The sequence below is a fragment of the Colobus angolensis genome, unplaced genomic scaffold (genome assembly GCF_000951035.1).
Source record: "Colobus angolensis palliatus isolate OR3802 unplaced genomic scaffold, Cang.pa_1.0 Scaffold19, whole genome shotgun sequence".
In the NCBI taxonomy this organism is placed as follows: Eukaryota; Metazoa; Chordata; class Mammalia; order Primates; family Cercopithecidae; genus Colobus; species Colobus angolensis.
The window spans coordinates 9,203,335-9,231,282 of record NW_012115043.1 but is presented as its reverse complement, the minus strand read 5'-3'; positions in this window follow the sequence as shown (position 1 = coordinate 9,231,282).

Genomic DNA, 27,948 nt, shown 5'->3' with positions numbered 1-27,948 from the left:
TTTTTTTGTGAGATAGAGTCTTGCTTTGTCACCCAGGCTGGAGTGCAGTGGCCTGATCTCGGCTCACTGCAACCTCCACCTCCCCAGTTCAAGTGATCCTCCTGCCTCAGCCTCCTGAGTAGCTGGGACCACAGGAGCCTGCCACCATGCCCGGCTGATTTTTGTATTTTTAGTAGAGGTGGGGTTATGCTGTGTTGGTCAGGCTGGTCTCCAACTCCTGGCCTCAAGTGATCCGCCCGCTTCTGCCTGCTGAAGTGCTGGGATTACAGGTGTGAGCCACTGCACTCAGCCCCTATTTGTCTTAAAAGCTTCCCAGGTGATTCCAATGTGCTGCTAGGGGATGAGCACCCCTGGGGAATACTGTCTGCGGTTGCTCTCCAGCAGATTCTCTTGTGTCCTCTGAGCTCTGCCTTGGGATGTGCATCCTCACAGCCTGGTAACTCCCCTTCTTGCATGGGGCGCCTTGACCTTGCCTAGCAGTTGCAGTGAGGGGCACTGACTTCAGTGGGATCCTGTCACAAGACAAAGGCTTCCTAGCACCGCAGAGACTGCGTGAATTTTTATAGAGGAGAGTTAGATGTTACCCGAGACCTTTACCAAGAGGACTGGGAGAATTGTCTCAGCTTTTTAATATTAAAAGGGCTTGAGTCTTCCTGCTTTGGTGTTTGTCTCCTGTACTGTCATAATTGTGTTCTGTTGTATGAGTGCTCTGAAAATGTTTCATAGGATATGTCCTCTTTGGGTGTAATTTCACGTTGTGCAAGTGCTGGACTCTAGGGTTGGAGTCTCAGCCTGCCTGCCTTCTGCAGGACTCAGTTGGTATGCAGCATGTGTGTGCAAGGTTGCTTTTAGTAAGAGTTGCTTAGTTAATTTGCCATCATTGGTTGAGGGGAGAACCTAGTTATTGTCCCACGTGGAATAAGTTATTCTTTGTTGAGAGCCTTTAGCCCAGACTGCATTAGAACTGCCAGGAACCTTTTAAACCACCACCCTTTTGTTTGTAATCTTCAGTTTCTAAGTCCCCTTGACCTGTTAACTGCTTCTTTAGTGGGTGAGGGAATGGGGAGTTGGTTATGGGAACTGCCTTTCTTCAACACCTGGAAAGCCTCTACTAAGGTATGGTCCAGCTGTATCTCACATTTCCATGGAAGCATTTGTTGTAAGACCCTGCCTGAGGAGGGCCTTGGAGAAGCCATGGGGTGGTGTCCTAGAGGTGACTCCTGCTGTCACTCCCTTGCTCCCTGCATCCTTTGAGGGGGCTGCCAAGTGCCTGTATCAAGGCTGAAAGTAGGGTAGGTACAGCCTGTAAAGGTTCACCTTTTTCTCTCTCCCCATTTCATTTAAACGTTTCAGCAGGCATTTATTAGGCTCTGTACCAGACACGTTGGGAGGCTGAGAGGAGCAAAGCCGTTGCTGCCCTCCTGGGCCCGCCCCTCTAGTCTGGGAGCCAGGTCTGTACCTCAGTGCCTTGGCTCAGACTGGGAAGAGACAGACGGCTGCTGTGGGCTTTAACTGGCAGGGATTGGGATAGGGGAGAAGAGGTAATGTGGACAAGAGCCTTTCAGACCCAGACAGACCTCAGCCTGGACCAGCTGGTGAATTCTTCGTATGGTAATGGGGACTAAGCCTCAAGTATGGAAATTTGCCTAAACTAACTCCTAGTCAGATCACCGGGGACCCCGGGTGTGCTGGGAGTGAGCTGTTCATTCAGTTCTGTCTTTCCACTGTGGTTTCTAGTTGGTCCAAAGCTTCATGGTATTTTTTTCATTCCCTCGGCAAACAGTTTTTTGGGAGGCCCTGCCTTGTGGCCACCGCTCGGGACAGAGTTGACCACGGTGGCTGCTCTCCAGGGGCTGAGATTCCAAAGTCAGTTGGGCCAAGTGTGTTCTGGGAGCAGCTGTGTCAGAATCACTTTCTGTGCTTGTTAAAATGGCACATTCTGTTGCCTCACCTCATGCTACTAAATCTGCATTTTTATTAATAACAAGCCACCCAGACTGCCCCTCTCCATTTATAGCCTAAGCAAAAGGTAGAGAAACTTTGCTCTGGTAAAGGTGACAGAAGGGGCAGGCTCAGAGGTTCTTTAGGAGGCAGGGCCAGCAGAGTGTTTTGAGTGATTGGAGGTATCAGGAGCACCCCCAAGGTTATTGGCCTGGCTGCTTTCATGGCCGGTATCAGTGATGGGCGGGGAGGGTGTGCATGCTGATTTTGAGGTCCTTCTCTGCATGATATCCCTCTAGAACTTACTTTGTTTTCATCCACAGACAGGATTTATGGGTCTGAAGAGGAGGGCTGGGATAGTGTGTGTGTCTCCTGGGAACTGTGGGGGTAGTTTGTGGGTCCAGCACAGATCTATGGCTGGGCACAGAAAGTTCTGTCTACTTGGAGTTCTCTTTCTTTTCTTCTCCTTGGCCTAAGCTTCTATTACCTTGTCCTTGGTATAGTCCCTATTCTGAGGTGTCCTCCACTTGCTGAGTGACTTGGGGTGAGCCCCCCAAGTGGGACTTGAAGGTGGCAGGAAGAGGAAGGCAACAGGAGGAGGGGGTGAGGGGGCATGGAATTGGGGTGAGAGCTGGGCAGGATTTAGCCATGTTTGCCCCTGCTGGGCAGGGGGGTGGATGAAACCAGCCTGGCATTCCCACCCCTCCCCTTCTGCAGCACCATCCCTTCCAGATTGCGACCTGCCTTTGCCCTCCAGATGATGCCCTTGGGATCGGAGTCCCTGGTGACCCTGCCATGTCTCTCTGGGGGCAGTTTGCAGTTTCTGCTCCCTGGCCATGCCATGCAGACAGCAAATATGTAAATCGGATCTCAGCTTTGGGGTCTCTTCCTTGGGAAGCCTTGACTCCCTGTTTGTTCATCTTGGCTGTTGCCCTCCAAACTCTCTGGTCATTGCCCCATTTCTTGCCTGAAAACTGAGGCTTATTCCTAGGGCTAGGCAGTGTCAGATACGTGGAAGTCATCAATACATCTTTGTAGAGTGACCTATGTGATGTATATGACACATACATCTTACTTCCTCACTCTTGCTTCTTGGAAGGAAGGTAGAATCTTTAGGGTCTGTAAGTGGGAGAAGACATCAAGAGCCTCAGCCTTCTGTTCTTGAACATTCATCATTCCCCCCAGCCCCCGCCGCCCCAACCCCCAATTCTGCTGCTCTTGGGTTTCACAGTCCCAAGAAAGGAGATTGGTTTATTTATTGGAAGACAAGTAAGATTTAATAGTTCATAAGTGTCACCTTTCCCAGGAAGGTTTGCGTTTCTTACGGGGAATTTGAGAAATTCGGTGGAAGAGTCATGGGAAGAGGATGGAGTTGCATCTTGCTGTGGTGGCCTTAACACTGGTGACAGCTGACCTGCAACTTGAGTCCAGTTAATGCACACAGTAAAGGTTTCCAACAAGAAGCTTATTTTGTTTGTCTTTGTGGATGCACAGACATTTCCTTCTTTACTTGGTTCCTGTGGTTTGTGTTTAATGTAGATGTAATGTTTGTGCCTCTAGAATTTATTTTAAGAACAACAGTAGGAGCAAGATTGTAAACTTGGTTTAAGGAAGAAAGCATGTGAAGCCACGTGTCTTGCTCGCCTGGCCTATTAATAATCCAGTTTCACTCCTTGCCCGGTGTGTCTGGAGTGGGTTGATTATGTTTCGCTTTCCATATTCACAGGTGAATCTCTTTAAATTCTTTCGCACAGCTGAATGTGGGAAATGCTTTTGGGAAGAGGAAAAGCTCTTTTTATGAGAGTTACCTGTGCGTATTTCTCTAAAGAGATGGCATGTGAAACTGGCAGGTACCTCTGGCAAAAGTATACTGATGTATGTGCCACGTGTCATATGTCGTGTGAATTCTGTGAGTGCCACTGTAGTTTCCAGTAGGTAATGTTATAATGTGTGGTTATTAGTAATATGAATTTAGTATGCATTAATTCTTTACTGATCTTCAAGAATCACCTGGGACGGCTTTGAAAATCCAGATTTCAGAATCTCACCCAGACTCACTGACTCAGAGCTTCTGGAATGGGACCTGGGGCCCTATTGAAAGCTTCCCCAGGGGAGACAGATATCATCAGCCTGACTTCCGTCTGGAGACCATCTGGAGACTGGTCCTGGGGGCAGCGGGCAGCGGGGGGTGGGCGGTGGGTAGTGGTGAGCCCTAAGCAATCACTCCGTGGATACAGTAATCTTTTGATGGCACTGTTTCAGGAAGGAGGAGATGCCTGGTAGCAAACTGAGGAGAGGCCTGTGCGGGTGGATGGTTCTGCCTGGGATATCTGAGTTTGCTGTTCTGGGAAGCCAGGAGGATGAACTGATTCATCGATTGGTGAAACCCTTGAACCTTTCCCTTTGGGTGCTTTGAAAATCGGAAGACTTATTGTTTATGAAAAGCACATGTGTTATGATCGTGTCTAGCCAATTCTGCATTGTGGTTTCTAGCTAGTGAGACGTCTCGCCACCCGACTTGAGACCTGTCTTGGCCAGGGTTTAGTTACTCTCTAATTTTTTGGCATGGTGAGTTTGTAGTTTAACAGGGAACTTCACTCTGGCTGGTGTATTTAATTGCCGGTGCGTTTCGGAGAAGCTAGAGAGAGGAAGTAGTCTGGAAGTTTTCTTTAGATGTGCCAACAGGTTTGGGTTAATTTTGGGGGTGGGAACTGTAAGAGGGGGTGGCTCTCTCTTGGTCAAGGTGCCTGGGGTGGTTTGGTCATTTTTATTTGAATTCCTAAAACATCAGGCACACCTATATCAGAAATACCAGAAACTTTCTAGAAGCAAACATAACTTAATGCTGAAGTGTTTTGAATCTCTGTGTAGTTTCCTCGGCAAAGATTATTCAGACCCAAAATAATGTAATTGAGATATTTTCCTGAGAACTATCGTGTCCTTTCAGTCTATACTTGACTTATCCAAGATCACTGGTTAAGGTTTTTACATAACCGATATAAATGCAGAGACTTCCTGAGAGACCTGGCCCCAACTGATAAGAAAAAGGTTTTGATTTTATGATGATTCCAATTTCGTGATACTCCCAAATTAGTTTATTCTAGTTCTCCTTTGAGTCCTCTGGAATGTATATATAATTGTACAGATTTTAAAAAGAAAATTAGGTCTTTGTGGCTATGTTTACATATTCTGAACACTTACTGGACTTCTGTTGTAAGCTAGCATTTATTGGTGTTTCAAAGGGGGGGAATTCTATTACAGTTTAATTGACTTTGGAGAACATACCAGTGTCTAGAAAGTTAAACAACTGTTTTGTCTCTTAAGTGGAAAGCAAATTTGTATGACTTTCAAAATAGTGTATCTGTCTTATTGGGCCATTCGTGGTTAAATTGAAGACATAGAAACTATCAAAAACAACTACAACTATTATTTTCTGTCCAAACTCTTCCTGCTTAGAGGAATCTTGGCCTCAATTAAAACTTTAGCTTCTGTTTTGTTTCCTAGATGTTTGTCCTCTCAATTACACTTAATCTGGACTATTTGTGAAGTAGCAATTTTTGTTAGGAGGAGGTAGCACTTGTTTGAGTTAATGATTCGCACCACATTTTGGGGGATGGTGGCTTTAATACTTTAATTCTGCAAGAGTTCAGATGTATGGTGGACAGATCTCATCTCTGTTTGATACTTAGTCAAATGAACCAATAAATATTTATTGAGCATTTACTGGTACCCTGCATTGTGCTCAAACTCCATGTGGATCATGAGTAAAGTATAAATCCTGGCCAGGTATTTAAGATTGAACAGTAAGATGGTTAGAGTGAACAATCACAAGGTAATGTAGAAGTGTGAGTAACTCAGGGTAAATTGTTTGGGACTGTTACTGAGTGATAATTCACTTTAGCCATGGGAGAGATCAATTTGGTCTGGAAGTATCAAAGGCTTCCTGGAGGAGGTGAGAAAGAGTATAAAACAGGAAAAGCAATAATAATAATAATAATAATACAGAAAAACAGCCAACTCTTTCCAGAACAATGGTTGTAATTTGGATGATCAAGCACAAGGGAGGATCTGAGAGACTGATACCTTGCTCTGGATCCTCACTGAGAAATAATGACCTTGAGCTGACTTTTGAGCCCCAGGCCCACTGAGTGAGGCTTGAGGGGAAACGACTTTTAACAGGTAGACATCTCTCTGAAGGGCTCCCAGGGTTTAAGCAGAGGAGTCTGCCTACCAGAGTGTACCCAGTCCTTGGTCACAAGCCTGTTGAACATGTGACACTGCATGTAGGGCTTTTCCCCTTGGAGAAGGGAAATACACTTATGTGTGTATACTTTAATGTATACATTAAAGTGAACATTAAAAATACCTAGTTCAATAACATTTTTGAATCTGAGATGAGAGCAGCAGAGCACTAGGGGTAAACAACTAATTAAGGCTGGATGTTCTCTACATATTTGTGGAATATAATTTCACCGTGCATTGATGACATGTTAAACACAAAATTAGATAATTACATAATTAGGCAATTTAAACATGTGTCATATCCCGAGGACAACGGAACAGGTAACTGTAAACGTGACCATACTGCTTGTTTGGTTTCTTAGGGTTTGTGCCTGGGAGGATCACATGTAGCCTGAGACTCTGGAATTTTGAAACGAAACATTGACAAGTGGCTTGTTTGAATTTGGTGGTTTAAGTTTGGATGCTGAAAGAATCTTTATAGCTCAGCAAACATAGACTTGTGCAGCTTTCTTTAGCTTTCTCCATTTGGAAAAACATTCAGAAGGAAGAAAGGGAAAATGGCATCAGTCGTTCCTCAGATATATAAATAAAATAAAGGAAATTTCTAAACATGGAAGACCAGAAACCCATGTATATTTAATTCTATGCCCTTGTTTGACTTTGGTGTAAATGTTCTGTGGATTTTGTCTCTATTGAGCAAAATATCAGGGATACAAATGTAGAGTGGGTGAGCTGCTCCAGGCCTCGGGCCCCAGGCAAGGTCCCAGGCCCGTTTCTTGCTCTGGGTCAGTGGGACTTATGGAATGCTCCTTGGAAAGGATATGTTGCTCTTTAAGCTCCTGAATGCAGACAACATTTCATGCTGCGAAACCAAATACCCGAGACTGGGTAATTTTCAAAGAACAGACATGTATTTGTCTCAGAGTTCAGGAGACTGAGAGGTCCAAAATCAAGGTGCTGGCTTCTGGTGAGGGCCTTCTTGCTGTGTCCTCACATGGTAGAAGGGCAAAAGAGCAAATCCATTCCGGCAAGCCCTTTGTATAGTAGCATTAATCCACTCATTAGGTTGGAGCTCTCTTTACCTAAACACCTCTCAACACTGTTGCATTGGGGATTGTTTCTGACATATGAATTTTGGATGATGCATTTAGATAATAGCAATAACATTAGTGTGACTTGGAAAAATAGGTGACACTGAGAAGTTTCTAAGAGTATCTAATGCTTCTGAGCTGGGAGGGCTAGGATTGACTGAGTGGCTTTTGTAATCTAACCATTGGGCATAAGAATGGAAAGGTGGTTACTTCTCTTATATTTCCAGAAAACTTACATTTTTCACAAAGATGACTTATTTATTCATTTATCATTTACTGAGGAACAGCTGTGAAGTAGACTTCAGCTCCACTTGCGTTGAGCTGGATGTACATGGGGTACCATATTGAGATGATGTACGTGAAGGCACTTTGAAAACAACCAGAGGCATGCTAATGTGTGTCATGTGATTTAATTTAATTTAATTTTTAAATGTTTTGAGGTTTGGGTTCTTGGAGGTGAAGAAACTGCAGGAGGTGTTTTATGGAGCTTTTACTGTGTTCTTGGCAATTTACTAGGAATTGTTTTGCTCCTTTGAGTACATGTATTTAAAACTAGTAGTCGGCCATGACTAATTTAAGGTCCTTTGGTTTATGCCCTAGAATGCGTATTTATAGAGTTTCTACGCCTCTTGTGAAACATGCTGACTCCAGAAAATCCCTCACATAACTGGCAGGGGAGAGAGAAGTGTCTGTGCCCTATTTTCCTACGAGCCAAGGAGAAGCCCTTGCCAGGCAGGCATGGGCAGTACGCATCCAGATGTGTTTGACATAGTTTCTGAAATAGACCACAGCATATGCCACTCGGTTTCTATTTTAAGATAGGTATGTTGACAGAGGCATTGGTCCCCAAATAGAGGGGCAGAGGGTGTGAGATGTGTACTCCTAGGGTGAGGAACTGGGTGTCTTCATCTGGTGATGTGAATTTCAACCTGAAATCTAAATCATAGTGTTTTCTGGGAAGAAGACTGCAGCCCTGACAGGGCTCTGGCCTGGGCGGTTCATTCAGAGGCTCTCACCTATACCTGCTGCTGGCCACAGGGACCCAGGGGACAACCTGACCCAGAAGCCTGAGGGTTTTTGCCTTGTAACTTGTTAAATCTGTATTAAATCAACTGTAAGGCTGTGGTATCCCTCTGGACGAATCAATTCCTGGTCCAGGAGGCCTGATGCCCCAAAGTTCTAAAACTCCATAGGGCCTGCTAAGAACCAGAGGACAAATCCTTGTACCACGTGACTGTCACCGAGGCAGATCTCTGGGGCACACCACCTCTGTTTCTAGGCTTGGTGTTAGCCAATCTCAGGTATGTGAATTCTCTGTTTAATCCTCTTGACTATGGACTGTGAATGTGTTACCTGCTTGCTTCGGGTCTGCTTACAGGCTGAGTAGTGTTTTCTGCTTTTGAATCGAGGTTCTCACTGGATTTTTCCCTCAGATGGCCTTTGTACATCAGGGCCCCGTTCTGGTGTAAGGGATACTATCTTATCATACCTGCCTCAGTTATTTGAAGCTTGAGTGAATCAAGTCTCCTGTCTAGATTCACTTCCCTTCTTGTGGATCACTTCAGGTCAGGAGTTCAAGACCAGCCAGGCCAACATGGTGAAACCCCGTCTCTACTAAAAATACAAAAATTAGCCGGGAGTGATGGCGGTGGGTACTTGTAATCCCAGCGACTCAGGAGGCTGAGGCAGGAGAATCACTGGAACCCAGGAGGCAGAGGTTATAGTGAGCCAAGATTGCACCACTGCACTCCAGCCTGGGTGACAGAGCAAGACTCTGTCTCAAAAAAAAAAAAAAAAAAAAAAAAAAAGATTGTCTCCCTAATTTAGGCTCATCTGTCCTCCTTTCTTTTTAATATAATTTTAATTTTCAAAAAGTTAAATTTCACATGTGGTAAAAATTTAAAAAGTAGAAAGAGGTAGGCAGCGAAAAGTAACTTTGCTCCAACCCATCCACTAAAAACTAAGGTCCCTTCCTAAAGGCAACCACTGTTAGTGGTATTTGTGTATTATCCTGGAATCGTTCTATGTATATGTGTCTTTAAGTTCTGACTCCCTTCCTCTCTGAATACTCTATATAGTTTATAAGGTGTGTGTACTTATGCATCTTACTTAAAAAAAAAAGTTAACATTGTAAGTTATATCCTAATAGATTATATAGAATAGCCTCATTCTTTTTTAACAGCAATATTATATTCCATGATAGTATATTCCATTGCGTCTTTTAACTGGCTCCCTATTGACATTTGGGTCATTTTTTGCCTTTTGCTGATGTGTGTGCACTCTTGCGCATGCGTGCGCTCTTTCTCTTGCATACAAGTGTGAGTACAGCTGTGGGATAAAATTTTAAAACGATGAAGTCAGAAAGTGTATTCATCTTTAATTTAATATCGCTAAATTGTCCTCCAGAGAAGTTGTATCATTTTTAATCATTTAACCAACAACGTATGAGAGTGCCTGTTCCTAGGAGTCTTTGCCAACACAGTGTATTGTCGGACTGCCCATATTTGCCAGTCCGCTAGGTAAAAATGGAATCTCATATCACTTATGGTGTGTGATGTGAGGTTGAGCATCTTTTTTTTTCCTTCAACTTTTAAGTTTAGGGGAACATGTGCGGGATGTGCAGGTTTGTTACATAGGTAAATGTGTGCCATGGTGGTTTGCTGCACAGATCAATCCATTGCCTAGGTATTAAGCCCGGCATCCATTAGCTATTCTTCCTGATGCTCTCCTTTCCACCCCCAATACCCCAAAGTGTGTTATTCCCCGCTCTGTGGCCATGTTTTCCTATTGTTCAGCTCCCACTTATCAGTGAGAACATGCAGTATTTGGTTTTCTGTTTCTGCCTTAGTTTGCTGAGGATAATGGCTTCCAGCTCCATCCATGTCCCTTCAAAGGATCATGATCTTGTTCTTTTTTATGGGTGCATAGTATTCCATGGTGTATAGGTTCCACATTTTCTTTATCCAGTCTATCATTGATGGGCATTTGGGTTGATTCCATGTCTTTGCTATTGTGAATAGTGCTGCAGTGAACATACACAGGCATGTATCTTTATAGTAGAATGATTTATACTCCTTTGGGCATATACTCAGTAATGGGATTGCTAGGTCAAATGGTATTTCTGCCTGCAGATATTTGCAGAATTTCCAGACTATCTTCCACAGTGGTTGAACTTACACTACCACCAACAGTGTAAAACCATTCATTTTTCTCCTCAGAAGTTGACTGTCTTTTATATGCTTAAGTCATTTTAATTTCTTTTTCTGTTCACTTTTTGTGTCCTTTGTCTATTATGTTGTTATCTTTCATTCATTTGTATTTGACTTTTTAAATTATTTTATTTATTTTTTTGAGATGGAGTTTTGCTCTTGTTACCCAGGCTGGAGTGCAATGGTGCAATCTTGACTCACTGCAACTTCTGCCTCCTGGGTGCGAGCACTTCTCCTGCCTTAGCCTCCCAAGTAGCTGGGATTATAGGCGCCCACCACCATGCCTTGCTAATTTTTGTATTTTTAGTAGAGATGGGGTTTCGCCATGTTGGCTCGCCTGGTCTCGAACTCCTAACCTCAGGTGATCCACCCTCCTTGGCCTCCCAAAGTGCTGGGATTACAGGCGTGAGTCCCCGCCTGGCTTTGCTTTGTATGTATTATGGAAATTAGCATCTGTCACATGCTGTGAATACTTTCCCTCATTTTGTCTTTGTTACTAGCATTTTCACTGTAGAAAATTTATTGTATGTAGTCAAATTTATTAATCGTTATGAATTTTGGATTTTGTTTCATGCTCCATGATATCACTGTTGCCTGCCTTCTCCACTCTATCAGGATGTTTCTTGTGCCTAATTGTTTCAAACTTATGTCACAGACACATTTCTCTGTACTTCCCATTGCTTTCTGCATCACAGATGTTCTGCTAACCTCCTGTTTGACCTGCGGTTCTAATTCAGTTGTCTGCCTCATCATTTATTCAATCATCCATTGATCTATTAGTTCATTGATTCCATGTTCCCTCTAAGTTCCAGGCACTGTGCTGTGTGGCAAGGATACAGTGGTGCACATCTGCCCTATGCTCAGGAGCTCATGGAAAGCATAGCCAGGCTTCCACTTAGATGGAATTCAAACTAAGAGTCCTTGGCAACTGCAGGGAGTGCTGTGCCGGAGGAACTGGTGTTCTGCCCTGGCCTGGGGTGAGGCAGAGGGTGATCAGGGAAAGCTTCCTTGAGGGAATGTGTCCAACCCTATAGCCTGAGTGGGAGTTTGCCCGCTTTTCGTGAGCAGGTGGCAGGATGTCAGTGGAGGAGGAGGAAGAGAGCTTTCCCTGTTGAGAAAGCTGCCTAGGGAAAGCCCTGCACAGTGGACAGGAGCTCAATGTGTTTGAGAAATCAGTGAAGGCCAGTGTGGCCAGAGGAGATCTCAAGGGAGTTGGAAGAATCGGGTTGTTTGGGGAGTATCTCTGGGGCTATTATGGCTTGGTCATTTGCTCCACGATTCTTTAATTTCTCTTGTTTTTGTTTTTGTTTTTAGAGGCAGGGTCTCACTTTGTCCCCCAGGCTGGAGTGCAGTAGCACAATCATAGTTCACTGAAGCCTCGAATTTCTGGATTCAAGGGCTCCTCCTGTCTTGGCTTCCGGGTAGCTGGGACTACAAGCATGCATGCACCATCGTACCTGGCTAATTTTTAATTTTGTTTTGTAGAGACAGGGACTAACTATGTTGCCCAGGATGGTCTCAAACTCCCGACCCCAAGTGATCCTCCCGCCTTGGCCTCCCAAAGTGTTGGGATTATAGGCATGAGCCACCTTGTGATCCTCCCGCCTTGGCCTCCCAAAGTGTTGGGATTACAGGCATGAGTCACCGTGCCCAGCCCAATTCTGTGATTTCTCTTTTGTATACATCCTCTAACATTTCAGTAGAATTCCCAACACATTTGTTCAATGGACTTTTTAATCACTTTAGCTTTCTGTTATTTGCACAGTTGTGTTTCATCTCTCATTGATTGTGAGCCACTTTAGGAAAAATACCATCAAGGACTCTTAAGAGAGCGTCTCCATGCTGGTGTGCAGCCTGCCAGAGGTCTAGGAATCCTTTCTGAGGGGCATACTCATCAATAGCAGTGTATTAGGAGTTATTGGGGGGCACATACAAGTTTCATCTTCAGTTTTACCTCCTGGTGATTGGTGGTGGCTGCTGAGAGAGATCATGAGGCCAGGTCAGCTTCCATGGTCAAGAGTATGGTGATGGATTAATATCTGCCACACCATGGAGGTGGAAGTTACTGCCACATTGTCTCCTATTCGCCGTCTGTGATCTAGAACATTAAGTACAAAGGTAGTATTTCTTTTCTTATTTTGCTGTTGTTGGCCTTTTTTTTTCTTTTTAATTAAAAAAATTTTTTTTTTTTCCAGACAGAGTCTTGCTTTGTCACCCAGGCTTGAGTGCAGTGGCGTGAACAGCTCACTGCAGCCTTGAATTCCCAGGTTCTTGTGATTGTCCCACCTCAGCCTCCCAGGTAGCTGGGACTATAAGTGCGAGCCACCATACATGACTTTGTTTTTTTTTTTTTGTGGAGACAGGATCTCACAGTGTTGCCCAGGCTGGTCGTGAACTCCTGGCCCCAAGCAGTCCTTCTCCCTCTGTCTCCTGAAGATTATAGGTGTGAGTCATCACACCTGGCTGAAAGGTGCTAGTTCACCCTGCCCCAGGTGTCTGTTGATATAGGTATATTTGGGCAAGAGTCTTAATCATAGTACTGTGTGTCATCTGGAGCCATTCTCCTTACTGACATGAGCTTCTAATCCTAGCCCCTGCCTAAGGATACCGATGCCTCTGTTTTAGGTCAGGTTTACTTTTTTCCCCTGTAAAACTACTTTCAAAAAACACCATGGCAGTGTGTGTGTGTGTGTGTTTGTGTGTGTGTGTGTGTCTGTCTGTCTGTCTGTCTATCTATGTCTGTCTACCAGTTGGTGCAGTGGCCTCTGCATCCTGAGCTATATTTTCCCCTTGAAACGATCAGGGTTAATAGCATCTGCAAAATTGTATTGATTAACATAGTCATGAATCATTTATGTGACAACTGGCAATGCAACAGATTGATTTACAGACTTTTGGGTGTAGGAGGAGCACCAGGAGGAGATTTACAGACTTTTGGGTGTAGGAGGAGACATCTATGGACCATCCCCTTTCCCACTTGCGCCTCTGGTGGCAGCAGATGCACCCTGATCCCCAAGAGCTCACTGGGGAAGGCAAGCATTAGAGAGGATGTAGTGGGATGAGCTCAGGGCCAGACAGCATTTAGAGAACCATTACAAGCCAGCCTTGGTCAGGTAGTCAGATTTACTTCCAGGATGTCTGGCAAAGAGCCATCACTTGCTGCTCTAGAAAGTCCATGACATGACCTAATCCAGTAGTGGTTATTTAAGGGAAAACAGAGGGGCACTGGGGAGCAGCCAGGTCACATCCTTGCTCTTTGCACATTTGGCAGGATGTTTAAAGGGAGTAGGGGCTAATGCACTTCTCCTTGTGGAAATATGCCATATCCTTGTAAAGTTGAAGACAGCCTTGCCTGTAAAGCTTAGTCTGTCTGAAAGATCCTTTGCTATCCAAATTCCAGTCAGCGTCATTCTCCTCTGTGGATGGAAGTGCAACTTTATCTGCTGAGATTTTGTTCTAAACATGTCAACCTTTAAACATCAAGGAGTTGGTGATCTCCTTACCTCTGGCCACTTGCAGCATTTGTTTGTCACATACAGTTTGGTGCATAATCAGTCAGCCCATATCGTTTACAGCGTAGCAAGTGTAAGAGGGAAGTAGGGAGGTAGGTGGGGCCAACATTTATGTTTAGGTCTGAGCATGGGAATAAGGATGAGCACAAGGCTATTGAGACCACATAAATCCCCTGGAACAATGCCTTATTCAGTAAATGGCACTCTGCAGAGTCAGTCCTCTTTACCCTGCCAAGTTCCCCTGTGTAATATGCCCGGACCAGGAGAGATGCTCAGGTAATCCCAAGGACCTAGGGAGGGAAGGGTCCCCTGGCTGAGCAGCCTTCAACAGTTGGATCCTTGTAGCAACAGCTGTGCTAGCACATGCTGGACTCGGATTAAAGTCGTACTTCCTACTCTTAATTTCCTGTTTCTTTTGTACTTAGGATTTAATGATGTAGTTGTGATTTAGATGTTGCTGTCTGTAGTAGGGCTTTTCTTTATTGTTTAAAAGCTAATTAGGGAAAAAGATAATTTTATGTGGTTGTAAATATATGCATTATATGTTTATGCATATGTATACAGTATAATTAGGATCAAGGATAGTAAATGCCTGACCCCTGTGCCATCAGTTTTTCTCTTGCTGTCATGGCAGACATTGCTAGAAGATTATGACACTTTACTATGTACCCTAGGAAAGACAGCCACTGCCAATCAGTGGGAGTTGCCACATGTGATAAAACCTGTTTGTCATCCTAGACCTATTAATAGATCCTGGAATACAGAACATTTGACCTATCTGAGCCAGTTGTTTGTTTTTTTTTTTTTTTTGAGATAGAGTCTTGCTCTGTTGCCCAGGCTGAAGTGTAGTGGCACAATCTCAGCTCACTGCACCCTCCGCCTCCTGGGTTCAAGGGATTCTCCTGCCTCAGCCTCCCGAGTAGCTGGAATTACAGGTACCTGCCACCACTCCTGGCTACTTTTTGTATTTTTAATAAAGACAGGATTTAGCCATATTGGCCAGACTGGTCTCGCGCTCCTGACCTCAGGTGATCTGCCTGCCTTGGCCTCCCAAAGTGCTTGGATTACAGGTGTGAGCCACGGTGCACCTATATCTTAGGCAGTTTTTATGGGTTGGGTCAGCATGCCACCAGCCTCTGGAAGCCCCACAGTGAGAATAAATGTTTATTTCTGGTGAATGGCAAGTCAATGACTCTCTAATTGTGAAAGCCTCTGGCTAGTGTTAGACTTTTTCCCTTTGGGTATGCATTGTCCTGTGTGAACATTGAGATTTTTGGCCTTCATTCTAGTGAGCTTACAGTTTCAAAAGTTGATTTGGCTTGAAGTCAGAGGCCATTAATTAGGGGGCAAGAAGATATTTGGTGTTTCTGTATTTCAGCTGTCTCTGGGTTAACCAGGGTCAGGGTTATTCTAGGGACAGGAACTCCCTGTGCGGAAACAGGGGCTGTGATACCATGTAAAGCAGGACTCCCAGGGCAGTGACCGGAGTTTAGACAGGGCAGGATAACCTGGATGGTCTCTTCATTTACTTGATTTAGGCGTGTTCGTATTTACTCATTTTACAGATGTTCATGAAGAACCTGCCATGTGCTGGACACTGCTGTCTATCCCAGGTTCATTTTATGTCTTGGCTCACCTGTCTCCTCAATCTCATGGTCTTCTTGTCTTTCAAGTCTCAGTTTGGGCCTCTCATGAACTTGATTCTTTCTGCCTCTCAGAGGGAATATGTAACTTTTTTTTTTTTTTTTTTTGAGACAGAGTCTCGCTCTGTCGCCCAGGCTGTAGTGCAGTGGCTGGATCTCAGCTCACTGCAAGCTCCGCCTTCCAGGTTTACGCCATTCTCCTGCCTCAGCCTCCCGAGTAGCTGGGACTACATTAGCTGGGACTACAGGCGCCTGCCACCTCGCCCGGCTAGTTTTTTGTATTTTTTAGTATAAATGGGGTTTCACTGTATTAGCCAGATGGTCTTGATCTCCTGACCTCGTGATCTGCCCATCTCGGCCTCCCAAAGTGCTGGGATTACAGGCTTGAGCCACCGTGCCCGGCCGGGAATATGTAACTTAATGTTAGCGTTTAATTAATTCTGAGTTGAAACATGGATTTATGGTATGCCTTGCTTCTTTAAACTCCTTGCATTTAAGATTGAGATAGAGACCAAATTGTCCCTAATTCTTACATATCATCCCCCTCTCCTTTCTTAAGCATATGGTACAGGTTTCATTCATTGGGAGAACAGCATTGTGAACTTGGCAAGAGCATGGTCCTGTCTGCAGATCGGTAAACACAACCAAATGGCAGAGCATTTTTTCTGTAATAGACTCCTAACCTAATGGGTGGGGTGGTGGTTGTGCTGAACACTGGGGAGGAAGGTGCTGACTGTCCTCCCTGTCCTCCTCTGCTGTGGTGAATGTTTCCATGGCAACGTCTCCTGCTGTTCTCTTTTACCCCTATCCCTGTCTTGCCCTTGGCTGTGGCCTCCTGGATCCCCGCAGCAGGAATTATTGACCGTCCTACTTTTATTTATGATTGATACCTCCCTTTTAAAGTAGAGCTGTCATGGAAAGCAGCGTGTGATACCAGTGTACCTCTCTTATCCCTTCAAAAGTTTCTCTCCTTGAGGCAGTTTCAACCATTTTTTGTATCCTGCCCATGTACTGCTCAGCAAATACTGAAAGCATGAATGACTGTGACAGCAAATACTGCTCTGAAGGAAGCAGTCTATAAAACAGGCTATTTCTATCTTGGAAAACAGCCTGCGGAAACAAAGCCAGGTTCTGCATATAGTCACATTGGTATATAATAGATAGCTGGTTCATCAGGTGCTTTATCCATCTCCTGCCCACTTCACATTCATGCTCTGGGACAGCCTTTCCTGATGAAGCTCACTTCCTGATGCAAATCCATTGAATTAGTGATGGGTCAGGTGTGGGTGAGTGTAACATGGTTCCAGTACAAGCAGAGATGGATTTGGCAAGAAGTTTAGCTTTAGGGCCCCTCACATGGAGGGATCCCTTCTGAGGCCTTGTGCTCATTTGTATTATTTACTGATCTAATTTTTTTGGGACACTGTCTTGCTGTGTCACCCAGGCTGGAATGCAGCGGCACAATCATAGCTCACTGCAGGCTCGAACTCCTGGGCTCGAGTGATCTCTGTGCTTCAGCCTCCCGAGTAGCTGGGAGTACAGCCACATGCAACCATGCCTGGCTTTTTAACTTGTGTGAGCTTCATGTGAACCCACCCCTGAATACAAGTAAACAGAAAACACTGAGGTAAACTAAAGATAGAGTAAAGCAAGATATTATGTCCTACTCTCTACTCTTTCACCGTCACTCAACACTCCTGACACCATTGTGCATTGGGGCGGGAGGGTGTTCCCCACACAAATCTATTCAAGGCAGAGTCTTGAGTGGACACCAACTGGATGGCCTCTAATTTAACTCAATTTTTACACCATCTACCTGGAGATAGAGGGTCAGATCCTACAGGTTGAGGGTTTAGCCCTACAAGATTGCCCCCACTTCAGATGCCAGTCCCCACTGCTGGGAAAGGGAGAGGGGCCAAAGGTTAAATTGATCACTAATGGCCAATAGTGTGATCAGTCATGCCTGTTTAATGACACCTCTATTAAAAACATGAAGGACTGGGTTCAGATGAGCTTCCAGATGGATAAACATGTGGGGGTTCGTGGAGAGTGGTGTGCCCCACCGAGAGGGCATGGAAGCTTCACACCCCTTCCCTCATACCTCGCCCTAAGCATCTCTTCTCTCTGGCTGTCCATCTTTATGTTTTGTAATGTTAATAATAAAAGGGTAAAGGTAAGTGAAGTGTTTCCTTGAGAGCTGTGAGTTGCTCTAACAAATTGAGTGAACCTAAGGATGGGTCATGGGAACCCTGATTTATATAGCCTGTTGGTCAGAAGCACAGGTCACAACCTGAGGCTTGTGGGAGGGGGACAGTCTTATGGAACTGAGCCCTCAACCCCAACACCATGTCCAGGTAGATGTCAGAATTGAGTTAAATTAGAGGATGTGGCCTGGTGTGGTGCCTCACGCCTGTAATCCCAGCACTTTGGGAGGCTGAGGTGAGCGGATCACCTGAGGTCAGGAGTTCCAGACTAGCCTGGCCAACATGGTAAACCCCGTCTCTACTAAAAGTACAAAAACTAGCTGGTGTGGTGGTGCGTGCCTGTAATCCTAGCTACTTGGGAGGCTGAGGCAAGAGAATCGCTTGAACCCGGGAGGTGGAGGTTGCAGTGAGCCGAGATTGCACTGTTGCACTCCAGCCTGGGGGGACAGAGTAAGACTCCGTCTCAAAAAAAATAAAATGAAATAAAATAAAATAAATTAGAGGATGCCCAGCTGGTGTCTGCTGGAGAGTCACCTGGGAAACTGCTTGGTTGCTGTGTGAGGAGAAATCCCCATACATTTTGGTGACCAGAAGTGTAGTATTGAGTGTGCTGTGTGAGATAATAGGAAAAAAAAATTTGTTTTTTCTTTCTCTATATTTTAATACCCAACCTTCAAAATAAAATCAAAACAAACATTTTGCTGCTGTAGGAAATTACTACACATTTAGTAGCTTAAAGCAACACACATTTATTAACTTAGGGTTCTAGAGTTCAGAAGTCCTAAACTCAAGGTGTCAGCAGGGCTGTGATTTTTCTGGAGGCTCTAGGGGAGAATCCATTTCTTTGCTTTTTCCAGCTTCTTGAGGCCGCCTGCAGTCCTTGGCCTGTGGTCCTATCTTCCGTCTTCCGAGCCAGCAGTGCCATGTCTTCTAAGCTCTCTCTCACCTCTCCTTCCACTGTCCCACCTCCTGTGTTCTGACGCTGGTCCTCCTACCTTCCCTCTTTTCAGGACCTTTGTGATTACATGAGTTACACGTGGATAATCCAGACTTATCTCCCCATCTCAAGATCCTCCTCAATCATGTTTGCAAAGTTCCTTTTGCCATGTAAGATACCATTCACAGGTTCTAAGGATTGGGGTATGAACATTGTTGGGGGGCCATTGTTCAGACTACTGTAGTTATAATTTAATACTAAATTTGTTATATTCTTTGGCAATCCAGTTTAATAAATGCCTTCGGTTATCTCTTCTGATAGCGGTGTTTGGTTTTTGTGCCCTTCCTGCTTCCTTAACTGGTTCTAATATACAACTTTAATTTGTTTTATCACCATTAACAATTTCTGTTGGACAGTGACATTAATTGGCAAAAGGTCTACATCTTTGTTATAATACTAACTCTTGGGCAATAGGAACATATTTTGGGCTATGAATGAGCTCTTTATTAAAGCTGTAAAGGAAGATTTCTTTTCCTCTTCATCAATTTGTATTAGCAGCTACCTCAAAGGAGGCCCAATCAGCGTCTATTAAAATTGCTAAACTGCAAACTTTAGATTAAAGGAGCATTGGAAAGAGATGAGATGAGAGTAGGGTATGGACATTCCTTCCTCATTTTCCCTGATTTCACCTGCTGATTGGAGAACCTGAGATTCACCTGCTGATTGGAGAATCTGAGATTCAGTCTATAGCGTGTGTATAAAATGGGAGTCTGAGCCAGATGCAGTGGCTCATGCCTGTAATCCCAGCACTTTGGGAGACGGAGGACAGAGGATTGCTTGAGCCCATGAATTTGAGATCAACCTTGGTAACAGCGAAACCGTGTCTCTACGGAAAACAAAAAATTAGCCAGGGATGGTGATATGCGGCTGTACTCCAGCTACTTGGGACGTTGAGGTGGGAGGATCCCTTGAGCCCATGACAGTGAGCCGTGATTGTGCCACTCTGCTCCTGCCTGGGTGACAGAGCAAGACCCTGTCTCAAAACAAATAAAGGGGAGAATCTGTTTTCTAGCATTTCATTGATGTTAGCAGTTTACCATCCAGTCAAGAACATTTATTGAGCACCTACAGATGTGAGCCTTGGAGGGATTTTAATAGCTAATGGTGGGTGGAGCCGCTTGAACCTATAAAGAAGTCTGAGAAGCTACAGCCAGAGAGGGAGAAGGCAGGCCAGGGAAATGCTGAGGAGGAGAGTAAGGCTAGTAATTCTGGATGCTGCTTAGAGGGCAGGACGAGGAGATCTGAGAAATGGCCTTGGTCTTCGATGATGTGAGGTCACTGGTCTTCATGGAGGTGAATCCCATGTGGGCTGTATCTTCAGATGACTTCATTCTCTGGATGGAGTGGTTTGAATCTTATGTAAGAAATACGTTCCATGAAGCGGCATAGGCCTTTGTCTTGGAGCTTTTTGAATTCTCAAATTTGTGAATACTCCCATAGCGTATAACTTACCCTATAAAATGGAATAATGTAGACTTTAAAGATTTTGAATTGGTATTTCTGTTTTCTAAAGAACCATCATTTCTTAGTCCTTTTGCCTTTGTCTCCATTTCTGGCACCAGCACAAGGCTGTTAGTAACTGGTGCTGTCATTGGTTCTTTACCGCACGGTCCTGACTCACTCTTGTGTCATACCAATGGTGAGGTGTGTTGAAGTCATTTGCTTCTAATTATTGGCTAAGGCTCTAGACTTTATGGAGGACTTACTAGAAAAAGGAAGCAAGGCAACTATTGTATTATTGCTTTTCCCATGTATGAATTCCAAAGTGCTTTACTGAGTGCGGCAGGAGGGCTAGAAGCAGAGCCAGCTGTTGCTGGGGTGCATATGGTGTTGGATGCTGACAAAGGCATGTGGGGTTGTGCAGCATTGCCTGTCATCTGCAGTGTTGGTGCATGTGTATGTTTGGGGGTTGGTTGAGAGCCACTGGGCCTTACTGATGAACTAAAAGTACAAAGAACCACTATGCTGTAACAAAATTACAGTTACTATGTATCATGACCATGGAGTTACCAGGCAAATGCTCAGTGTCAGCTATCCAGGTCAAGTTCTGGGCAGGAGAGAGAATACCAGGCTTGGGGATACCAGGGGTCAGGGAGGCCTTGTTAGCAGAATCGATCTTTAAGATAGAACTGGAGCTGTTGAAGTGCCCAGGCTGCAGCATCTGCAGGTGTGACCCAACTGACCCCAGGCCTCCAGAGCAGTCGTTCTTATCCCTGCCTGTGGATGGGAATCACCTGTGGCATCACAGTGACCTTCACCTCCACCTCCACCTTTGGAGGTCTTGAATCTGTATTAGCAAATAACAACTTCCTTTCCTTCTGCCCCCAAGCAACTCTAACGTATATGCTATATATGTTAGAGTTTATCTCATGATACTTTTAGACTGGTGGAGGAATAAGAGGTATCATAGTTTCATCATTGGAACTCTTTAGGAACAAACAGTGACTCACATGCATAATACACTGGTGCTCACACACATCCTTAAGTAGCATTTGTTTGAATATAATCAGGCCTTACATATATTGTATCAGTAAACATAAATGTAGCTGTCTGAGAAGTAAAATGCTGAAACTATTAATGTGATATTCCAATAAAAAGTCAGTCAAGTGTCTTACTCAGCTATACAAATTACAAACGTCAGTATTTGATTTTCTTTTTTTGAGAGTGGGTCCTGGGGGAGACAGGGTCTTGCTCTGTCACCGAGGATGGAGTGCATTGGCCCAATCACAGTTCACTGCACCCTCGACTTCCTGGGCTCAAAGAATCCTTTCACCTCAGCCTCCCAAGTAGCTGGAACTACAGGCACATGCCACCATGCCCAGCTAATTTTTAAATGTTTAGTAGAAATGAGGGCTCACTCTGTTGCCTAGGCTGATCTCGAACTCCTGGGCTCAAGGGATCCTCCCAAAGTGCTGGGATTACAGACATGAGCCATCGCCTACTGGCCCTTTCTTGATATTCTTGATACTGAGCTCTGTAGTCTTAAACTCCTAATAAGCATTCTGGAATCTTCAGAGTGCCTAACTGCCATTTTAGCAGAGCTTGGGTCTTCTTTTTGTATTTTAATTCCTTGTAATTGGTCTGCCTCTGTCCTACTGCCTGTGATTCAGATCACTAGAATACCTTAGATTCCTTTATCTGCTGGAAAACCAGCTGGAGTCTAGAAGAGTAAGGCTTATTTAAATCACAGAAGGAACACTAGCTAGTGGGTCAGAAGACTTGGGTCTTGGTTCTAGTCATGGTTCTACTATTGACTTTTTTGTGACTTTGGATGATCTATTTTATATCTCTGGACTTCAGTTTTCTTATATAAAAAGTGAATGGAACTTGATCGCTGTGATTTTAAACACTTTTTGCATTCTAAGACACATCTGTGATTTTTACCGTTGGATCTAATACTTTCAAATCAATCTGTGTATTCAGAACCTCTACAAGGGCTGGACTGGGGGCTGTAGGGTGTTCAAAGACATGTAAGAAATGCTCCTAGCTCAAATGAATATTCTACTTAAGATAATATGTAAATACACCCAGAGCTAAAGAACATAAGGTTAAATAACCATTCAAGTCAGACATGCCATAATTAGTTGTTAGATGAATGGAATAGATCAGCATTTCCCAAACTCTAACATGGATCATCAGTTCTGCAAGAAGTTAATAGGGCTTCCTGAACAAATGGGTTTTTAGGTCAGTGGAGTTTAGAAAATGTTGGGTCAAACAAAATTAAACAGTTTATTTATTAAAACCTTCTTGAGGCCTTTAATAAATTAATCTCCATAATGAATGCATAGCTGCATAATCTTTGGTTTGCCAGACTTTGTTCAAGAAGCCCTTAATTTTTTTTTTTTTTTTTTTAATGAGGAACTATTCACTAATTGAATGAAGTGCAATTTGGGAAGCTGGTTTTGGTGCTAAGTGTATTAGAAGTTTAAGGTGAGAGAGGTAGTTTCAGCCTGGATGGCCAAGGAAAGTTTTACGAGGTGGTGGGTCCAGAATGTTGGGGTGGGTTTGCACAGAGGGAGAGCCTGGGAGGAGCACTTGGAAACAGCATGTGGCTGAGCTGTGAGACAAGTGAATGGAATGGAGTGGTGGATGCTTCACACTTCAAAATCTCTGAGGCTCAGTCTTTTTCCTGGAAGTGCTCCTTGGACAGAGTTTCTTTTCTTTTTTTTTTTTTTCAGGCTGGAGTGCAGTGGCAAGATTTCAGCTCACTGCAAGCTCCGCCTTCCGGGTGTTCACGCCATTCTCCTGCCTCAGCCTCCCAAGTAGCTGGGACTACGGGCGCCCACCACCATGCCCAGCTAATTTTTTGTATTTTTAGTAGAGACGGGGCTTCACCATGTTAGCCAGGATGGTCTCAATCTCCTGACCTCGTGATCCGCCCCCCCTTGGCCTCCCAAAGTGCTGGGATTACAGGCGTGAGCCACCGCGCCCGGCCCAGAGTTAACTTTTCTCCCAAGGTTCGAAATCCCCAGAGGCTATGAAGGGCGCTCGGGCCCCACCCCACTCACTCATGTGCATTTCTGGTTTTGTTCCTGCTATGTCCCATTACAAGCCAATTCCTAGGCTTGCTCAGTCTGACAGGCTACCATGAGGTGCTTGTGACAACAGAATAGAACTTGGCTATTTCCTCACTGTGAGTGGGCCAGGACTGAGCTTCCAAAGGCTGGCCGAGGGCTGGCTGCCACTGATGCAGAATCCTCCGATGAGGAGCCCAGGAATCTGTATTTCCAACAGGTCCCAAGTCCTTGGATGTAGGGGACGAACTTGGAGCAGAAGCAGCATGGCTCTGATTGGGCCCAGGGAGCCTGCATAGCGCCTCCTTACATTAAATTTCACTGGATCCTCTCAATTGCCCTGGGGAAGGCTTGGGCGATCTATGTACTATCGGCTCCAGTCCACAGCACTGAGGAGTAACAGGATTCCCAGTTGTTAAGGGCCTAATTCCATATAGCTTCCCTTGAACAAGTACATCCCATTGCTTTACAGAATTAGGTATCAGTTATTGAGTCGCTCATTTGCAAATGTAGTTGTAGAAATGCATGATCATATTAGAAGGATCCAAGGAGGAAAGAGGCTTGCACTGGGCAGGCTGAAGGAGCTTCACCTCTGGATTCGGTTTATTCTGTTGTGTGTTTGCTGTTCCTCCAGTACCCTCTCTGTCATGTGCTGCTTTTCTAAAACCCGTGTGGAATTATTTATTACAGAGGGATGCCAGGTTTATTACTTTTAAGGGCGAGAACACTTGACATGCAGCGGGAGGGAAAGACATTGACCTTGTAATCCTGTGGTGTGGCTTATTTTTAATCACAGAGAGAAATGCTGAGGTTTGTTTTAACTGAGATACAAAATGTTAGAAATAAGCTTTGGTTGTTAGGAATAGTCATTCACGGAGCAGTCTCTAGATTCACTAGTATGTTATCCCAAATCTGAAGCAAGCAAGTCCTTTTAAAGCTCAGCATCAGAACTCATGTACTGACCTAGTTTAAAATATTAAAGTGCAGCTCATTCTATCAGGAGAAAACTACTACAGAGCATGCTCTTCAGAGTTTCTTCTTTATTTGTTTAGGGGGCTTCTTTTTTCCTCAGAGGGCATTAGTTGCACAATTTTGCAGGGCAACTGGCTTCTTACTCCTTTTGCATTCCTTAGTGGTATCTCAGCTTTGCAGTTTTAGGGGAAAATGAGCTTTGATGTGTAGTAAAAATCATAACTGATTTTAATATAAAATAGTTAATGCTGGGTATTAAACTCCTTGGCAGCAGGAAAAATAACATGTCAGAGAGCATTAGTTTTCAAAACCTGAAATGAAGTGGCTTAACTCATCAACAGAAGCCCTGGCGATGCAGCAAGTCTTAAGAGGAGGGGACCCAAATGGATTGGTGAGTGCTATGGGGAGGGGTATCTGGGACTATAATTCCTCCATGCATAGATCTTGAAAAGTCTTACGCATGACCCAGATCTTTTGTTTCTAGGGGAGGGTCTTTGTCAGAGTTTGGTCCTGATGCTGGAGTGCTTTCTTCCTGTTCCTCTCTCCTCTGCTAAGATCCTTGGGGCTGCAGTAGCTACTTGATAGCCCAGTAGATGAGCTGGCAGAGGGCAGGAAAGTTTAACATTCCTGTGCAGCACCTTTTGCATCAGGACTGCTCTAGTGTGGAGAATCACTGTCCCTCCAGGGCCAAATTCCCCTTTAAAAACAGGCTGGGCGTGGTGGCTCATCTTGTAATCCCAGCACTTTGAGAGGCCAAGGCAGGAGGGTTGTTTGAGCCCAGAAGTTAAAAAAATAAAAATAAAAATTGCTGGACGTGGCCTGTAGTCCCAGCAACTTGGGAGGCTGAAGTGAGAGGATTGCTTGAGCCCAAGGAGGTTGAGGCTGCAGTGAGCTATGATCAAGCCACTGCACCCCAGTTTGGGTGACAGAGCCAAACCCTGTCTTTGAGAAAACAACAACAGAACCTTGGCCAAAGCTATGCATAGAAAGGACAAGAGAAAGTTGGCAAGTAGCCATATTTCCAGGCTTGGCATTCACAATCAAAAGTGCATGGTTCCGTGATTTTCTGTCTTTATTTTCTGAAATCACAACTTCCCCCTTGCTTCCTTCTTGCTGTTTCTTGTCTGTCCTGGTTGTAAAAGAATTTGGGCTCCTGGTGGAGTTCTGCCACTATCACTCTCTTGCTCACAAATCTTCAGTAGCTCCCAGCTGCCCCCTGTACCTGGACCCCAACTTACTCTCCTAATGTTTTCTACTGTCTCCTGCAGAATCTCTCCTCTGGCTTCCAGGCTCTCTCAGCTTCCAGGCTGACCTCTCAGTGTGGGTCTCAGTAGAGTCTTCACCTTTTGGCTTTTACTCAGACTCCTTGCCTGAAATGCTCTTCTCCCCACCAACCACTAGATCCTACCCTTGGATGGAGTATGAGCGGGGAATTGTTGTTGCTTGTGCACTGGAGTGTGATATCTGAAGCCTAGCAAGGAGGCAAATCCAGAAGCCGATGGTGTATCCGAGTCACCGTGTATAAGCTTATCCTTTCGTTAACTCGGGCACGGGTTGAACTTGTATGTAAATACATATTCAGCATAGATAGTCCCCTGTAGGAGGTACAGTGGGGATTCAGCTTTTTTTTTAACCTAACATCTGTGAGTATTGCCCTACATCATTAAGTGGCCCCCATCCTGTGTGTGTGTGTGTGTGTGTGTGTGTGTGTGTGTTTGAGATGGGGTCTCACTTTGTCATCTGGGCTGGAGTGTGGTGGCATGAACACTGATCACTGCAGCTTCCACCTCTTGGGCTCAAGAGATCCTCCTGCCTTAGCCTCCTGAGTAGCTGAGTACTAGCTCCTGTGTGCTACTATGCCTAGCTAGCTAATTTTGTGGAGATGAGGCCTTGCAATATTGCCTAGGCTGGTCTCGAGCTCCTGGGCTCAAGCTGTCCTTCTACCTCAGCCTCCTAAAGTGTTGGGATTATAGGCATGAGCCACCATGCCTGGCATATATATAGATATATCTATATATATCTATGTATCTTTTTATTTTTATTTATTTTATTTATTTCTTTTAGCTCAAATGTTGTTTCTCCATTCTTGTTCTTTTAATGTATGGTCTGAGGATGCCTGCCTTTACAATTGCCTGGAGTGGTCTTTTTTTTTTTTTTTTTTGGTAGAGATGAGGTCTTGCTATGTTGCCCAGAGTGTTCTTGAACTCCTGACCTCAAGTGATTCTCCTACCTTGGCCTCTCAAAGTGCTTTAGTGGATTATAGGTGTGAGCCACTGTGTCTGACCTGCCTGGTTCTTGCTAAATTTGAAGATTCCTGGGCACTACTGCAGACCCAGAGCAGAGTCCAGGAGAGGACCAGGGCACACTGATGTGATTCTAAGGGCCATGCGTACCACAGCCCCACTGCTAGCCCCTGGAGTCTGCAGACTGCTCCATGTGTCTAGGGCAAGGTGTGAGGGGCTAGTTGTGGCAGTCTGGCCAGGTCAGGGTTGGGTGGGCAAGTAAGGGCTGCCAAGGAGAATCTGGATTCTTTTTGTTTTGAGACGGAGTCTTGCTCTGTCGCCCAGGCTGGAGTGCAGTGGCCGGATCTCAGCTCACTGCAAGCTCTGCCTCAGGGGTTTATACCATTCTCCTGCCTCAGCCTCCCAAGTAGCTGGGACTACAGGCGCCCGTCACCTCGCCCGGCTAGTTTTTTGTATTTTTGGTTTTTTAGTAGAGACGGGGGTTTCACCGTGTTAGCCAGGATGGTCTCGATCTCCTGACCTCGTGATCTGCCCGTCTCGGCCTCCCAAAGTGCTGGGATTATAGGCTTGAGCCACTGCGCCCGGCCGAGAGAATCTGGATTCTTAAGAGAAGTTGACTGGGCTGGGCTCGGTGGCTCACGCCTGTAATCCCAGCACTTTGGGAGGCTGAGGCGGGTGAATCACGAGGTCAGGATATCGAGACCATCCTGGCTAACGTGGTGAAACCCCATCTCTACTGGAAATACAAAAATTAGCTGGGCATGGTGGTGTGTGTGCCTGTAGTCGCAGCTACTCAGGAGGCGGAGGCAGGAGAATCGCTTGAACCCGGGAGGCAGAGGTTGCAGGGAGCCAAGATGGTGCCATCGCACTCCAGCCTGGGCGACAGAGTGAGACTCCATCTCATAAAAAGAAAAGAGGAATTGGCTCCATAACCCTGATTACCTGGCCAGGGATTGACCAGGACTGTGGTGAGGGAGCCTTTGCTGCTGTCCTCAACTAGCTTTTGGGCCTTGCCGAGGTCCACGGGCTTCAGGAATGCTTTCTGCCCTTGACTCGGTTTTCTCTTTTGATGGTACGTGTCAGAGCCGTGGCTAGAGTGCCCCAAGTCTTGTTTTGTGTCAAACACCCTCCAAGGCAGACGACCTGCAGTTTTAGATCATATATTTATGTGACATGATGTCTGCTTAGGGGTCTCCAGAGTCAGAAGTGGGGTGTGTGTGTGTGTGTATGTACGTGTTGATATTCTTGGGCAAAGGGTGATTCTAACTGCAGAGACCATGTGTCCTCCAGCCCCGAGGCTTCCCTGGCGCCTGTGGAGACAAACTTCATTGCCTATGGGGTTCTGGTCCTGGATCATTTCTTAGAGCTGAGCATGAGGTG